The sequence below is a fragment of the Eschscholzia californica genome, unplaced genomic scaffold (assembly GCF_041429995.1).
Source record: "Eschscholzia californica isolate CP2 unplaced genomic scaffold, dmEscCali1.0.p SCAF_5, whole genome shotgun sequence".
In the NCBI taxonomy this organism is placed as follows: Eukaryota; Viridiplantae; Streptophyta; class Magnoliopsida; order Ranunculales; family Papaveraceae; genus Eschscholzia; species Eschscholzia californica.
Window position 1 is genome coordinate 36524350 of NW_028238472.1, and position 18161 is coordinate 36542510.

Consider the following 18161-nt stretch of genomic DNA (forward strand, 5'->3'; position numbering starts at 1 on the left):
TATATGGTTCTTCTTCCAATTCTTTTTCTTCAAACTCTGATTCCAAAGATAAACGAACCACATAACTCATCTTTGGTTGTGTAATTACTTGTTAAGTTGTCTTTTAATTATTTTCAACTACCTCCAAATGAACTAAATAGATTACGTTAAGACATATTTAAATATTAGTAATCATAGATTGATAGTAGATGCAGTGGAAGGAGATTAAGTTTTTCTTAATTAGAATTACTTTACAAGCAAGATTAAAGGATAAAAAACTGAACGTTGTAAAACTAGGGCAAAAAGAAATGAATTATTTCTTTAGACATAGACAGAGTTTGCATCAACGAATAAAGATTCAATTTTAAACGGTTCAAGAGTATAATTCTTAGGCCAAATACTAGTTTTGTACAAACCCACTACAAGTTATTGCTCTAAACTGTGAACAAAGAGAGACAAGGGGCCGGGAGAGGGTTGGAAATACAAGTGCTACCGCAGGTCTACCGGTTGAATTCGTTCTGCGGAAGAGGAAAGTGAGAGTGTATGTGAGGCGGTTAAACCTTAGAATTACATGAACTAGAAAAATTCCGAAGTTCCATAAACCTCAAACCCTAGCATAAAGAACATGATAATACAATCATCAAAAACTAGAAATGATACCTTGATTAAGTAATCTTGATTTGCTTCTTTATCTGGGAATCCTAATATGAATAGGATTCAAGTACCTGTTTATGTGGTCATTAAAGAACAAATAGGATTCTGACTCCTGAGATTGTATTTAAGGGTCTCTTTAGAACATAAATGAATGTAGTAAATTCTCGAAGAGAACTCTGTCTTTACAAGATCAAGTAAAGAGAGAAAAAGAGAATACGTCCCAGTTATCTATATAGTCTAAAGAAGAAGGAGTTCTTCATCTAACTGCCGAGAAGTTCTAGCTAACTTGAAAGGCGGGAGATCAAGTCGATTGCTTGGGTGTCTCAAGTAGAGGAGCTACAATTGGAGCTCTTGGTCTTCGAGAAAGCAATCAATTCAGCCCGAGGGAATTAGCGATTCAGGTAAATCTCTAAACCCCTTAGTTCATCTTCAGCTTATTCATGAGATCTCGGGGATACTAGTGTTAGACATTAGATGTCTGAGATTCCTCTTAGAACACCAGGAGACACCAAAACCCAACTCTTAATTCATTTGGTAAAAAATTTCTTATATGCCAATATCTCGAATGCAGTGGATTTTGGTGGTTCGAGAATAAACAACTTCTTCGTCTTCGTTAAAGAAAACTCTATTTTTCAAATTGGTTGACATGGTTGTGGACAACAAAACCTCTTTTTCAAGAATTGTCCTTGGAACTTATATATGATAAAACGGATGTGAAGGCAAGATGAAGTTGTTGATTTCACAAAAATTTGCTAACGATGGCATGCATGCCTATTGTAGTTGTTGTGTTTCTAGTATTTATAGTTCTTATGTTACGTTTCTAAGAGTTGTAGTTCTTCTGTTATGTTTCATAAAGATCCACTCATAAACAATCCCATCACGTTGGATGATATATGAAAAGGAGTTGCACAAAAATTAAAATTCAGGTTTTAATGTTAAGACGTGTCATGCCTATTGTAGTTGTTATGGTTATAGTATTTATAGTTCTTATGTTACGTTTCTAGGAGTTGTAGTTCTTCTGTTATGTTTCATAAAGATCCACCCATAAACAATCCCATCATTAAACTAACATACACACATTTATCTATACATTAGTCAAACATGTTCTTTTTTCGAAGTCATGCGTTCAACTAGAAAAAAAAAGTATTTAACATCCAAGTAAACATCCTTTTGACAAAAACTAACATAAAAAATCGAGAACATTAAAAAACATACATGTTCTTAGGATCATGGGTGGAAGATAGTTAATGGAAGAAGAAAGGTAGTGGAAGAAAGAAATAGTTAGTGGAGGAAGTGAGTGGAGAAATATGGAAAGAGGAAAAGGATTTTATTCTTCTTCTTCTTACAAGATTACAAGGTTATTTTTCAAGGTACTCTTACAAATGAACTAAGTCTCCTTATATAGATGGAGCACTTACAAAACAACAAAACAAAATACCTAAGCAATGACGTATTACAATTGCTCTTTATTAAAGTAAAGTAAAGGAATCATTAATGCTGAAATATCTCTTCCGCCGACGCATCACGACAAGTAATAGTAACCCCGGGTGCTCGATGGGCCCCATCGCCAGGTCCTAATTACTGCTAATGCACGTTTCAAAGATAACTGACATTTTATGCCGACACCTTAAAGTGTGAATAATTGGTGTGAATATAATAATATTCTTCTTTAGACAAAATGCTTCACTTTAATAAAAGCGATCATGATTGAGATTTAGACTCTTATGCAAATGGGTCCTGAGAATCTTGCATAGAGTCATCGTCTTCAGTTTCTTCATCTTCATCAGATGAGTTGTTTAGAATTTCTTTCAACTGCTTCTTTAGGTCTGACTTTGATGAAGAAGCGAGCAGTTCTTTAAGAAGATCCGAGACATCCTTTTTAGGAGCCTTTGGTGGAGGCGCTGGTTCAAATGAAATAATTCCCTTTGCCGAAAATATTGAATCCTTAAAGAATTCAAATTTATCCCACCATTTGATAAGAATTCTTCTTCCCAAATAAGGGACATGAGAGACCGTTATTTCAAATTTTTTGATAGGACAATTTGCAATAATAACGTCCCATTTAACTATCCACGGCACCTGATAATGAGCTGCAAAGATAAGCTCTGGATTTTTTAGTGATGGGTTGGATTTAATAAAATCATCAAATATACTCCTGACTTTGTCAGGGAAAATTATGGGGTGAGATCCCCAAGTGTAAAACCACTTGATAAACCACTGTGGAAGATTAGTGGTGTTGAAATCACGAAATTGGAGGAACCAACTGTGTTTCTTTAATCTGTTCTCATAACAGAAGGCACCTTCCCAGGCTTTTATATAATCAAAGTAGTTAAACCAATATTTGTCCAACTCTCTTCTCCCAGCTCTGGGTATTTCATGATATTTAAATAAATCACCCTGCCAAATTTCAGGGGTAACAACTTTCTTGATAAAGGCTTTAGAATAAGCCCATTCTGCGCCTGACCTTATGACAGAATCAAATTCCACTGATTGAGTCACTTGCAGGATTGCGCAGTAAAAATTGTATTCCTTAGGATAAAGGAATGGGTCCGCTGATTCCCTAAGATAAAAGGATGATGCTTCAGCTGGAGAAAGATGAGCGTATTTTAGCTCAATAGGTGCTATCCATATGGTAGTGTAAGGAATGTATGGATAGATATATTCGTTAGTCTGATTAGACTGAATTACTGCTAAATAAGCATCTTCTCTTAATTTTAACTCCTTAGGAGTCGCCTTTAAGGCTTCAGCTTTAAGCTGTTCCGTTGTTTTAACAATCATAGTCTTATAAGACCGAGAACTTGCGCTTGAGGGAGAAACTGCAAATTTAGCTTTCCCTTTGCCATCATCAGGCTTTTTACTCATGATTCTGCAAAAATTCACGAGTTAAGAAATCAGGTAGTGAATTACTACTTCCTTTGATAAATTCAATGTCGAAATCAAACACAGACAATATGCCTTGCCATCTTGCAAAAATTTGTTTTGATGCTATATTTTTAACATCTTTTTCTAAAACATCTTTGGCTGATTTACAATCAACCCTGACCAAAAATTTTTGGTTTAGTAAATCACTTTCAAATTTCTGTATACACAAAACTATAGAAAGGATTTCCTTTTTAATTGTGGAATAATTTTTCCTTGGCCCTTGCCATATCCCAGAAGTAAATCTTACTAGGGTTTCTTTGTTATTAATCCTTTGTTTAAGGATTCCACCATAGCCTAATTCAGAAGCATCAGTTTCAACAATTTTAAAAGCTTCTGGATTAGCAATGGCAAGACAAGGAATTTCCTTAATCTTTAATTTTATCTTCTGGACTGCTTCTGTATGAACATTAGTCCAATCAGGAGGATTTTTCTTAAGCCTGTCAAATAAAGGCTTAGCATCAATTGCTAAGTTTTTATAAAAATCAGAAATATAATTAAGACTTCCTAAAAACCTTTGCAATTGAGTTTTTTCTTTGATTTCATCTGGAAATTTATCCGCAAAAATAATAGCTCTATCAATGGGGAAAATAGTCCCTTCTTTGATGGTATGGCCAAGAAATCTTATTTCTGTTTGAAATAATTTGATCTTTTTTTCTGACACAACTAAACCAGCATGTTTGACAGCATTAATAAATGCTTGAAGATGTTTAAAGTGTTTATCTATATTTTCAGAAAATACTAGAACATCATCGATATAAACAATACAGAATGACGTATAAGGACTAAAAATGTCATTCATTATATTTTGAAATTCTGAAGGGGCATTCTTAAGCCCAAAAGGCATCACATTCCACTCATAGTGGCCAAAAGGAACTGTGAATGCAGTTTTGTATCTATCCTTTTCATCAATCTGAATTTGCCAAAACCCAGATTTCATATCAAATTTGGACATGACTTAGGCTGAAAACAGCCGATTTAATAAGTCCCTTTTATTAGGGATTGGATACCTTATCCATCTAAGAGCTTTGTTCAAAGGTTTGTAATTAATTACAAGCCTAGGAACACCTCTTTCAAGTTCAGCAGCATTTTCAACATAAAATGCAGGACAACTCCAAGGGCTGTATGATTTTCTAATTAAACCTTTGAGTAATAACTCATCAATCTCTTTTTTGCAAATTTCCAAATGGCGAGGCCCCATAGCAATAGGTCTAGCCTTAGTGGGAATTTGCCTTTCATTGAAGTCTGGCTCATAAGGCAGACTAACAATATGTTTCTTTCTTTCCCAGAAGGCATTGGGGATATCAGAACATATTGTTTTGACAATAGGATCATAAAGATCATTTATTTTCCTTTGAATTAAAGGATGCTTGATTTTTTCAGTAATTTTCATGCAACTGATCTCCTGAGATAAGGAGTTAAGAAAACTTTCTTTTCTCTGAATTTTCTTTTGTATTAAATCAATCTCGTGATAACGAGGTTTAGTAACGAAATTAAATGTAATTTCTTGAGAATTAATAGAACTTGTTATACCTTTCTCACTAATGCTTTTAATGGGATATAACATGTGAAGAAAAGGATTTCCCAAAATAACATCATGAGAAAGATTCTTTACCATTATAAATGGCATCTCTAAACAAATTCCATTATTGCAAACTGCAGTATTTTGTAGCTTGTAATTTACAAGCATTTTTCTACCATCTGCAGCATTTAAAATTTCAGTAGTTTTTGAAAAATATCTGGAGGGTATCAATCCTTCATTGATACAGTTTAAATCTGCTCCAGAGTCTACCATGGCAATTGCAGAAAGAGTATATTCTTTATGAACAATGATTTTAATTTTAATATGCCATTTATGGGTAATAACCCTGTCTAACATATTAACATATGTTAAAGATTCATCCTTCAAAGATCCTTCGTCTTTTGAAGATTTATCTTTAACAGATGATAAAGTATTTAATTTTTCCTTTAAGGAATTCCATTCTTCTTCATCTGACTCATGATCAGAACCAGACTCAGGAAGAATAGATTTATCCTTTTTAATTTCAAGAGAAGTTACTCTAGATTTAAGAGTATTAATTTCTCTTTTGAGAACTTTGACTTCATGCAGTAATTCATTAATGCGAGAAGATTCTCCAGGAGTTTCTTCTTTTGATGTTGAAGCCTTAGCTCTTTGTAAAATTTCTTTTAGACTATAAGTCTCTGGCTCTTCAAATTTCAACCTTTTGTCACCTTTCTTTCCATTGTAATCTTCCAAATACTTTTGAAGCATTTGTCTTTTAGCAATGGGATCAGAAAGTTGATCAATAAGGTCAAGGATGAAATTATCCTCTTTTGTTAAAGGAAATAGACCATTTGCCTGACATAAGGCTTTGTAGTAATCACAATTTCCTTCGCAAGAGTCATCCTCAGATTCTTCTATTTGATCATCAGATCCCTCTGAAGATGATTCTTCCTCAGGATTGTCTTCCGCAATAGCGGCTACTTTAAAATTTTTTCCTTCTTCATTAAGAAGTAATTTTTCAAGTGACCTCTTAAGGCCTTCATCAATATTCAGACTATTGATTTTCTTTTTCATTCTACACTTATTAGCGTAGTGGCCAGGTTTCTGGCATTTCCAGCAGACAGGGATAGTCTTTTGTCGAGGATTGTTCTCAGGTTCAGACTTCCTTTTCTTTCCTTTAAAAAATTTGTTCCTTTTCTGCTTAGGAAAATACTTCTGCTTGGCATAGACCTTATTAGTCCTTTTCCCTCTATTTTCGATAGAGGTTCCAATAGGTGGTAAGCCAATTTGCTCACAAAAGTCCCCTATAATTCTTTTTCCAAGGACCTTTTCCTTTTGGATTTGTCTATGTAATTTTATTTCATTGCATAAATTAATGCCTTCAGCAACCACTTCTGAGGCTAAATCCCCATAAGTGTATTCGGAATAAGGAATAATTCCATTGTGTCTTTGCTTAATACGATTTCGTATTTTTTCCGCAAAGAAATGGGGTAGTCCTGATAAGAACTTCTCTTTCCAAAAATCATTTTGACTATCATGCCTGGTGAAGACTTTTGAAAAGAATACGTCTTTATACCATTTGAACTGAGATAAGTTCTGACATTTTAAATTCATCAGTTGCTCTTGAGATCTATCAATAAGCAACGATGTAGTGCCAATAAAATGTTTTGCTATTGTATACAGAAGTGTATTGACACAATCTGTAACTTGTACAGCCTCATTGCCTCTGACTTCTGTTTTAATAGCCTGTGAAATATGTATTTTGGCTTCTTCAGGAAGGTAGAAATCCCACCATCCTTTCAATTGACCAGTAAAGCCTTGAGTTAAGGCTTTGGCAATATTTTGATCAGAATTTCCATGTGTTTTACAAGCAGTTGCATACATAGTCATGTAGTGCAATACCGTTTGTATTTGGTATTCTGACATGCCATCTATATTCCATTCATTAATGGATTTTCCATCAAATTGAACAGTCATGAATTCATCATGTTGTTCTAATTGAAGATCTACAGGTGTAGGCCTATGATAATAGGGCTTAGCAGGAATATTATAAGCCATTTTCTTCTTGTAGGAAGATGCAAGCTTATTTACTTGAAATTCATTATTTTTTTGTTCTGATAAGAACATATTCTCCAGAAGATTGATTTTATCTTCTGTCTTTGAAGAATTTTCTGCTTCATCATAAGAAGCATCAGAATTATAATCTGACTCATGTGTCTCTAGAGGAGCACATTCATTGTCTTTAATTCCAAGATTTTTTAATCTTTTCATAATCTCATCAACCATTTCGGAATTCTGAGGATCCATCTTGAAATCAAAGTTTTCAGAACTCATTGGTTTGAATAAAACCTTTTCTTCAAAAGTAGTTTCTGAAATTTTAGAAACATTTGAAGCCTTTTCTTGTTTTTCAAAATCAATATTTTTCTCAATTCTATTTAATTGATCTCCCATTGTTCTGAGAGTTAAATTTGTAAAATTGTTTTGTTCAACAACAGCCTCAATGTTGTCGCTTTTCCTGTAAGGAGTTGCTACAACTTCTTCGTTGTTGATTCTTATTGCTAATTGGGTTTCCGGAGGATGAACACTTCTAAAAACTTTTCCATTTTTAGCAATAAAATTCTTATAAGAAGCTTCAAGAGAAAATATGAAATCTTGATCCTCGAAGTCAGGAAATTTTTCATAAGCACGTTCCATAAAATTGAAGAAATCAATAACTTCTCCATTTTTTATTAAAAATTTTTTATAGCGAGAAAACCATTTTTCATGACTCTTAGAGTCTTTAGCAAGGGAAAACCATTTTCTCTTTAATTTGTTTTCTTTGGAATAAAATAATTCCTTTGGAAGTCCCCTAAAAGGAAATTTAAATTTGAATTTTTCTTCTTCGTGGATCGTTATAGGCGAAAGGCTATAATAACCCATATCAGAAGGAGTGGGGGATGTTCTTTCACTATTAATTTCAGAAGTGGGTAAATTAACCCTATATTCAGGTTGGTTTACTCCGTCAGAGGTAAATTTTGTTCCAGAAATTTTTTCAAAATTAGTTGTTGGAACTGACGAAGTAGAACTTCTACCTGGAATAACTTTGTTGTTTAGGCTTTCTAATTTTAGCCTTGCAATTCTCTGATTAGAGAAGACAATTTCAACATCACCGTCAGGGAACTCTTTGATTTCTTCGAGTTCACGGTTATCTTTTTTAACAGGCTCATTAGCCTTTTCAAGTATCCAATTTTCAGGTAAATTAACCTGATCCCATGTGATCGTTTTTGGGACTTTTAAATTACTTTTTTTCTAAATTGGTTATAAACAAAGTAGTAGACCCCTTTTGATCTTGTAAAATATTTTTCATCTTGGGTACTACAGTGTTCATAACTTTATACTGAATCCTGTAAATAAGGATTATGTTTTCAGCTCCTTGCATCATATTAAATCCATCAGATTTAATGTCTAAGCAAAGAGAGTGCATAATTGTAGGGTCGTTTAACGACAGAGTAAAATTTGGAAAACACGAAAAGAATATGGGTCCGTCACAAAGACTAGACTCCACAATTCCAAGTAATGAATCGTGAAATTTGTTATGCCTTTTATCACGTACGCAAATAATTGCGGACGTGTTTAAGCCTAATCGGGTAGCAGGTTTCAAACCTACTTGAATTAACCCGACATGCAAGAATTTGAACTGTTGTTGTCTATGTTTGTCAATCAAATTTTTTGACAACAACTGAAATGAGTTGTAACCCTCAGTTAAGGGTATAGCCTCTTCTACAGTCTTTATGATATAATCCGAGGCGAATTCAAAAGTTCCTTTCTGTTTATAAACAGAACTTTGGACTGGTAAATTCCAGTTTTGTAAGGATTTTTCGAAATTTTCTTTTATCAAAATTTCTTTATTATAGCTACTATTAGCCTTATCTTGTCTTTTAGACATAGCTCTAGTTAGCCCAAGCATATTTGCCTGATCACTGTCAACGCTTTAATGCCAATCCCTTAAAATGCCCTCACCGGCTACACGGGACTTCCAGGCGACGCGACTTAGGGTGAAAACCCGGGTTTCACAGGACAAAAATGCTTTAGTTCACCAAAGTTAAGCTTCAAGACTTAATAAGTATAGTAGTGTTTAAAGAAATTTAATTTAGATAACAACTTAAACAAAGATTAAAACAAAAACATAAATGAAACTAAAAGAAATTAAAGAACAAAACATAAATGAAAAAGAAACTAAAACTATGATAGATTACATACCTCCCTACACACTTGGCTCTGATACCATTCGGTTTAGGATCATGGGTGGAAGATAGTTAATGGAAGAAGAAAGGTAGTGGAAGAAAGAAATAGTTAGTGGAGGAAGTGAGTGGAGAAATATGGAAAGAGGAAAAGGATTTTATTCTTCTTCTTCTTACAAGATTACAAGGTTATTTTTCAAGGTACTCTTACAAATGAACTAAGTCTCCTTATATAGATGGAGCACTTACAAAACAACAAAACAAAATACCTAAGCAATGACGTATTACAATTGCTCTTTATTAAAGTAAAGTAAAGGAATCATTAATGCTGAAATATCTCTTCCGCCGACGCATCACGACAAGTAATAGTAACCCCGGGTGCTCGATGGGCCCCATCGCCAGGTCCTAATTACTGCTAATGCACGTTTCAAAGATAACTGACATTTTATGCCGACACCTTAAAGTGTGAATAATTGGTGTGAATATAATAATATTCTTCTTTAGACAAAATGCTTCACTTTAATAAAAGCGATCATGATTGAGATTTAGACTCTTATGCAAATGGGTCCTGAGAATCTTGCATAGAGTCATCGTCTTCAGTTTCTTCATCTTCATCAGATGAGTTGTTTAGAATTTCTTTCAACTGCTTCTTTAGGTCTGACTTTGATGAAGAAGCGAGCAGTTCTTTAAGAAGATCCGAGACATCCTTTTTAGGAGCCTTTGGTGGAGGCGCTGGTTCAAATGAAATAATTCCCTTTGCCGAAAATATTGAATCCTTAAAGAATTCAAATTTATCCCACCATTTGATAAGAATTCTTCTTCCCAAATAAGGGACATGAGAGACCGTTATTTCAAATTTTTTGATAGGACAATTTGCAATAATAACGTCCCATTTAACTATCCACGGCACCTGATAATGAGCTGCAAAGATAAGCTCTGGATTTTTTAGTGATGGGTTGGATTTAATAAAATCATCAAATATACTCCTGACTTTGTCAGGGAAAATTATGGGGTGAGATCCCCAAGTGTAAAACCACTTGATAAACCACTGTGGAAGATTAGTGGTGTTGAAATCACGAAATTGGAGGAACCAACTGTGTTTCTTTAATCTGTTCTCATAACAGAAGGCACCTTCCCAGGCTTTTATATAATCAAAGTAGTTAAACCAATATTTGTCCAACTCTCTTCTCCCAGCTCTGGGTATTTCATGATATTTAAATAAATCACCCTGCCAAATTTCAGGGGTAACAACTTTCTTGATAAAGGCTTTAGAATAAGCCCATTCTGCGCCTGACCTTATGACAGAATCAAATTCCACTGATTGAGTCACTTGCAGGATTGCGCAGTAAAAATTGTATTCCTTAGGATAAAGGAATGGGTCCGCTGATTCCCTAAGATAAAAGGATGATGCTTCAGCTGGAGAAAGATGAGCGTATTTTAGCTCAATAGGTGCTATCCATATGGTAGTGTAAGGAATGTATGGATAGATATATTCGTTAGTCTGATTAGACTGAATTACTGCTAAATAAGCATCTTCTCTTAATTTTAACTCCTTAGGAGTCGCCTTTAAGGCTTCAGCTTTAAGCTGTTCCGTTGTTTTAACAATCATAGTCTTATAAGACCGAGAACTTGCGCTTGAGGGAGAAACTGCAAATTTAGCTTTCCCTTTGCCATCATCAGGCTTTTTACTCATGATTCTGCAAAAATTCACGAGTTAAGAAATCAGGTAGTGAATTACTACTTCCTTTGATAAATTCAATGTCGAAATCAAACACAGACAATATGCCTTGCCATCTTGCAAAAATTTGTTTTGATGCTATATTTTTAACATCTTTTTCTAAAACATCTTTGGCTGATTTACAATCAACCCTGACCAAAAATTTTTGGTTTAGTAAATCACTTTCAAATTTCTGTATACACAAAACTATAGAAAGGATTTCCTTTTTAATTGTGGAATAATTTTTCCTTGGCCCTTGCCATATCCCAGAAGTAAATCTTACTAGGGTTTCTTTGTTATTAATCCTTTGTTTAAGGATTCCACCATAGCCTAATTCAGAAGCATCAGTTTCAACAATTTTAAAAGCTTCTGGATTAGCAATGGCAAGACAAGGAATTTCCTTAATCTTTAATTTTATCTTCTGGACTGCTTCTGTATGAACATTAGTCCAATCAGGAGGATTTTTCTAAAGCCTGTCAAATAAAGGCTTAGCATCAATTGCTAAGTTTTTATAAAAATCAGAAATATAATTAAGACTTCCTAAAAACCTTTGCAATTGAGTTTTTTCTTTGATTTCATCTGGAAATTTATCCGCAAAAATAATAGCTCTATCAATGGGGAAAATAGTCCCTTCTTTGATGGTATGGCCAAGAAATCTTATTTCTGTTTGAAATAATTTGATCTTTTTTTCTGACACAACTAAACCAGCATGTTTGACAGCATTAATAAATGCTTGAAGATGTTTAAAGTGTTTATCTATATTTTCAGAAAATACTAGAACATCATCGATATAAACAATACAGAATGACGTATAAGGACTAAAAATGTCATTCATTATATTTTGAAATTCTGAAGGGGCATTCTTAAGCCCAAAAGGCATCACATTCCACTCATAGTGGCCAAAAGGAACTGTGAATGCAGTTTTGTATCTATCCTTTTCATCAATCTGAATTTGCCAAAACCCAGATTTCATATCAAATTTGGACATGACTTAGGCTGAAAACAGCCGATTTAATAAGTCCCTTTTATTAGGGATTGGATACCTTATCCATCTAAGAGCTTTGTTCAAAGGTTTGTAATTAATTACAAGCCTAGGAACACCTCTTTCAAGTTCAGCAGCATTTTCAACATAAAATGCAGGACAACTCCAAGGGCTGTATGATTTTCTAATTAAACCTTTGAGTAATAACTCATCAATCTCTTTTTTGCAAATTTCCAAATGGCGAGGCCCCATAGCAATAGGTCTAGCCTTAGTGGGAATTTGCCTTTCATTGAAGTCTGGCTCATAAGGCAGACTAACAATATGTTTCTTTCTTTCCCAGAAGGCATTGGGGATATCAGAACATATTGTTTTGACAATAGGATCATAAAGATCATTTATTTTCCTTTGAATTAAAGGATGCTTGATTTTTTCAGTAATTTTCATGCAACTGATCTCCTGAGATAAGGAGTTAAGAAAACTTTCTTTTCTCTGAATTTTCTTTTGTATTAAATCAATCTCGTGATAACGAGGTTTAGTAACGAAATTAAATGTAATTTCTTGAGAATTAATAGAACTTGTTATACCTTTCTCACTAATGCTTTTAATGGGATATAACATGTGAAGAAAAGGATTTCCCAAAATAACATCATGAGAAAGATTCTTTACCATTATAAATGGCATCTCTAAACAAATTCCATTATTGCAAACTGCAGTATTTTGTAGCTTGTAATTTACAAGCATTTTTCTACCATCTGCAGCATTTAAAATTTCAGTAGTTTTTGAAAAATATCTGGAGGGTATCAATCCTTCATTGATACAGTTTAAATCTGCTCCAGAGTCTACCATGGCAATTGCAGAAAGAGTATATTCTTTATGAACAATGATTTTAATTTTAATATGCCATTTATGGGTAATAACCCTGTCTAACATATTAACATATGTTAAAGATTCATCCTTCAAAGATCCTTCGTCTTTTGAAGATTTATCTTTAACAGATGATAAAGTATTTAATTTTTCCTTTAAGGAATTCCATTCTTCTTCATCTGACTCATGATCAGAACCAGACTCAGGAAGAATAGATTTATCCTTTTTAATTTCAAGAGAAGTTACTCTAGATTTAAGAGTATTAATTTCTCTTTTGAGAACTTTGACTTCATGCAGTAATTCATTAATGCGAGAAGATTCTCCAGGAGTTTCTTCTTTTGATGTTGAAGCCTTAGCTCTTTGTAAAATTTCTTTTAGACTATAAGTCTCTGGCTCTTCAAATTTCAACCTTTTGTCACCTTTCTTTCCATTGTAATCTTCCAAATACTTTTGAAGCATTTGTCTTTTAGCAATGGGATCAGAAAGTTGATCAATAAGGTCAAGGATGAAATTATCCTCTTTTGTTAAAGGAAATAGACCATTTGCCTGACATAAGGCTTTGTAGTAATCACAATTTCCTTCGCAAGAGTCATCCTCAGATTCTTCTATTTGATCATCAGATCCCTCTGAAGATGATTCTTCCTCAGGATTGTCTTCCGCAATAGCGGCTACTTTAAAATTTTTTCCTTCTTCATTAAGAAGTAATTTTTCAAGTGACCTCTTAAGGCCTTCATCAATATTCAGACTATTGATTTTCTTTTTCATTCTACACTTATTAGCGTAGTGGCCAGGTTTCTGGCATTTCCAGCAGACAGGGATAGTCTTTTGTCGAGGATTGTTCTCAGGTTCAGACTTCCTTTTCTTTCCTTTAAAAAATTTGTTCCTTTTCTGCTTAGGAAAATACTTCTGCTTGGCATAGACCTTATTAGTCCTTTTCCCTCTATTTTCGATAGAGGTTCCAATAGGTGGTAAGCCAATTTGCTCACAAAAGTCCCCTATAATTCTTTTTCCAAGGACCTTTTCCTTTTGGATTTGTCTATGTAATTTTATTTCATTGCATAAATTAATGCCTTCAGCAACCACTTCTGAGGCTAAATCCCCATAAGTGTATTCGGAATAAGGAATAATTCCATTGTGTCTTTGCTTAATACGATTTCGTATTTTTTCCGCAAAGAAATGGGGTAGTCCTGATAAGAACTTCTCTTTCCAAAAATCATTTTGACTATCATGCCTGGTGAAGACTTTTGAAAAGAATACGTCTTTATACCATTTGAACTGAGATAAGTTCTGACATTTTAAATTCATCAGTTGCTCTTGAGATCTATCAATAAGCAACGATGTAGTGCCAATAAAATGTTTTGCTATTGTATACAGAAGTGTATTGACACAATCTGTAACTTGTACAGCCTCATTGCCTCTGACTTCTGTTTTAATAGCCTGTGAAATATGTATTTTGGCTTCTTCAGGAAGGTAGAAATCCCACCATCCTTTCAATTGACCAGTAAAGCCTTGAGTTAAGGCTTTGGCAATATTTTGATCAGAATTTCCATGTGTTTTACAAGCAGTTGCATACATAGTCATGTAGTGCAATACCGTTTGTATTTGGTATTCTGACATGCCATCTATATTCCATTCATTAATGGATTTTCCATCAAATTGAACAGTCATGAATTCATCATGTTGTTCTAATTGAAGATCTACAGGTGTAGGCCTATGATAATAGGGCTTAGCAGGAATATTATAAGCCATTTTCTTCTTGTAGGAAGATGCAAGCTTATTTACTTGAAATTCATTATTTTTTTGTTCTGATAAGAACATATTCTCCAGAAGATTGATTTTATCTTCTGTCTTTGAAGAATTTTCTGCTTCATCATAAGAAGCATCAGAATTATAATCTGACTCATGTGTCTCTAGAGGAGCACATTCATTGTCTTTAATTCCAAGATTTTTTAATCTTTTCATAATCTCATCAACCATTTCGGAATTCTGAGGATCCATCTTGAAATCAAAGTTTTCAGAACTCATTGGTTTGAATAAAACCTTTTCTTCAAAAGTAGTTTCTGAAATTTTAGAAACATTTGAAGCCTTTTCTTGTTTTTCAAAATCAATATTTTTCTCAATTCTATTTAATTGATCTCCCATTGTTCTGAGAGTTAAATTTGTAAAATTGTTTTGTTCAACAACAGCCTCAATGTTGTCGCTTTTCCTGTAAGGAGTTGCTACAACTTCTTCGTTGTTGATTCTTATTGCTAATTGGGTTTCCGGAGGATGAACACTTCTAAAAACTTTTCCATTTTTAGCAATAAAATTCTTATAAGAAGCTTCAAGAGAAAATATGAAATCTTGATCCTCGAAGTCAGGAAATTTTTCATAAGCACGTTCCATAAAATTGAAGAAATCAATAACTTCTCCATTTTTTATTAAAAATTTTTTATAGCGAGAAAACCATTTTTCATGACTCTTAGAGTCTTTAGCAAGGGAAAACCATTTTCTCTTTAATTTGTTTTCTTTGGAATAAAATAATTCCTTTGGAAGTCCCCTAAAAGGAAATTTAAATTTGAATTTTTCTTCTTCATGGATCGTTATAGGCGAAAGGCTATAATAACCCATATCAGAAGGAGTGGGGGATGTTCTTTCACTATTAATTTCAGAAGTGGGTAAATTAACCCTATATTCAGGTTGGTTTACTCCGTCAGAGGTAAATTTTGTTCCAGAAATTTTTTCAAAATTAGTTGTTGGAACTGACGAAGTAGAACTTCTACCTGGAATAACTTTGTTGTTTAGGCTTTCTAATTTTAGCCTTGCAATTCTCTGATTAGAGAAGACAATTTCAACATCACCGTCAGGGAACTCTTTGATTTCTTCGAGTTCACGGTTATCTTTTTTAACAGGCTCATTAGCCTTTTCAAGTATCCAATTTTCAGGTAAATTAACCTGATCCCATGTGATCGTTTTTGGGACTTTTAAATTACTTTTTTTCTAAATTGGTTATAAACAAAGTAGTAGACCCCTTTTGATCTTGTAAAATATTTTTCATCTTGGGTACTACAGTGTTCATAACTTTATACTGAATCCTGTAAATAAGGATTATGTTTTCAGCTCCTTGCATCATATTAAATCCATCAGATTTAATGTCTAAGCAAAGAGAGTGCATAATTGTAGGGTCGTTTAACGACAGAGTAAAATTTGGAAAACACGAAAAGAATATGGGTCCGTCACAAAGACTAGACTCCACAATTCCAAGTAATGAATCGTGAAATTTGTTATGCCTTTTATCACGTACGCAAATAATTGCGGACGTGTTTAAGCCTAATCGGGTAGCAGGTTTCAAACCTACTTGAATTAACCCGACATGCAAGAATTTGAACTGTTGTTGTCTATGTTTGTCAATCAAATTTTTTGACAACAACTGAAATGAGTTGTAACCCTCAGTTAAGGGTATAGCCTCTTCTACAGTCTTTATGATATAATCCGAGGCGAATTCAAAAGTTCCTTTCTGTTTATAAACAGAACTTTGGACTGGTAAATTCCAGTTTTGTAAGGATTTTTCGAAATTTTCTTTTATCAAAATTTCTTTATTATAGCTACTATTAGCCTTATCTTGTCTTTTAGACATAGCTCTAGTTAGCCCAAGCATATTTGCCTGATCACTGTCAACGCTTTAATGCCAATCCCTTAAAATGCCCTCACCGGCTACACGGGACTTCCAGGCGACGCGACTTAGGGTGAAAACCCGGGTTTCACAGGACAAAAATGCTTTAGTTCACCAAAGTTAAGCTTCAAGACTTAATAAGTATAGTAGTGTTTAAAGAAATTTAATTTAGATAACAACTTAAACAAAGATTAAAACAAAAACATAAATGAAACTAAAAGAAATTAAAGAACAAAACATAAATGAAAAAGAAACTAAAACTATGATAGATTACATACCTCCCTACACACTTGGCTCTGATACCATTCGGTTTAGGATCATGGGTGGAAGATAGTTAATGGAAGAAGAAAGGTAGTGGAAGAAAGAAATAGTTAGTGGAGGAAGTGAGTGGAGAAATATGGAAAGAGGAAAAGGATTTTATTCTTCTTCTTCTTACAAGATTACAAGGTTATTTTTCAAGGTACTCTTACAAATGAACTAAGTCTCCTTATATAGATGGAGCACTTACAAAACAACAAAACAAAATACCTAAGCAATGACGTATTACAATTGCTCTTTATTAAAGTAAAGTAAAGGAATCATTAATGCTGAAATATCTCTTCCGCCGACGCATCACGACAAGTAATAGTAACCCCGGGTGCTCGATGGGCCCCATCGCCAGGTCCTAATTACTGCTAATGCACGTTTCAAAGATAACTGACATTTTATGCCGACACCTTAAAGTGTGAATAATTGGTGTGAATATAATAATATTCTTCTTTAGACAAAATGCTTCACTTTAATAAAAGCGATCATGATTGAGATTTAGACTCTTATGCAAATGGGTCCTGAGAATCTTGCATAGAGTCATCGTCTTCAGTTTCTTCATCTTCATCAGATGAGTTGTTTAGAATTTCTTTCAACTGCTTCTTTAGGTCTGACTTTGATGAAGAAGCGAGCAGTTCTTTAAGAAGATCCGAGACATCCTTTTTAGGAGCCTTTGGTGGAGGCGCTGGTTCAAATGAAATAATTCCCTTTGCCGAAAATATTGAATCCTTAAAGAATTCAAATTTATCCCACCATTTGATAAGAATTCTTCTTCCCAAATAAGGGACATGAGAGACCGTTATTTCAAATTTTTTGATAGGACAATTTGCAATAATAACGTCCCATTTAACTATCCACGGCACCTGATAATGAGCTGCAAAGATAAGCTCTGGATTTTTTAGTGATGGGTTGGATTTAATAAAATCATCAAATATACTCCTGACTTTGTCAGGGAAAATTATGGGGTGAGATCCCCAAGTGTAAAACCACTTGATAAACCACTGTGGAAGATTAGTGGTGTTGAAATCACGAAATTGGAGGAACCAACTGTGTTTCTTTAATCTGTTCTCATAACAGAAGGCACCTTCCCAGGCTTTTATATAATCAAAGTAGTTAAACCAATATTTGTCCAACTCTCTTCTCCCAGCTCTGGGTATTTCATGATATTTAAATAAATCACCCTGCCAAATTTCAGGGGTAACAACTTTCTTGATAAAGGCTTTAGAATAAGCCCATTCTGCGCCTGACCTTATGACAGAATCAAATTCCACTGATTGAGTCACTTGCAGGATTGCGCAGTAAAAATTGTATTCCTTAGGATAAAGGAATGGGTCCGCTGATTCCCTAAGATAAAAGGATGATGC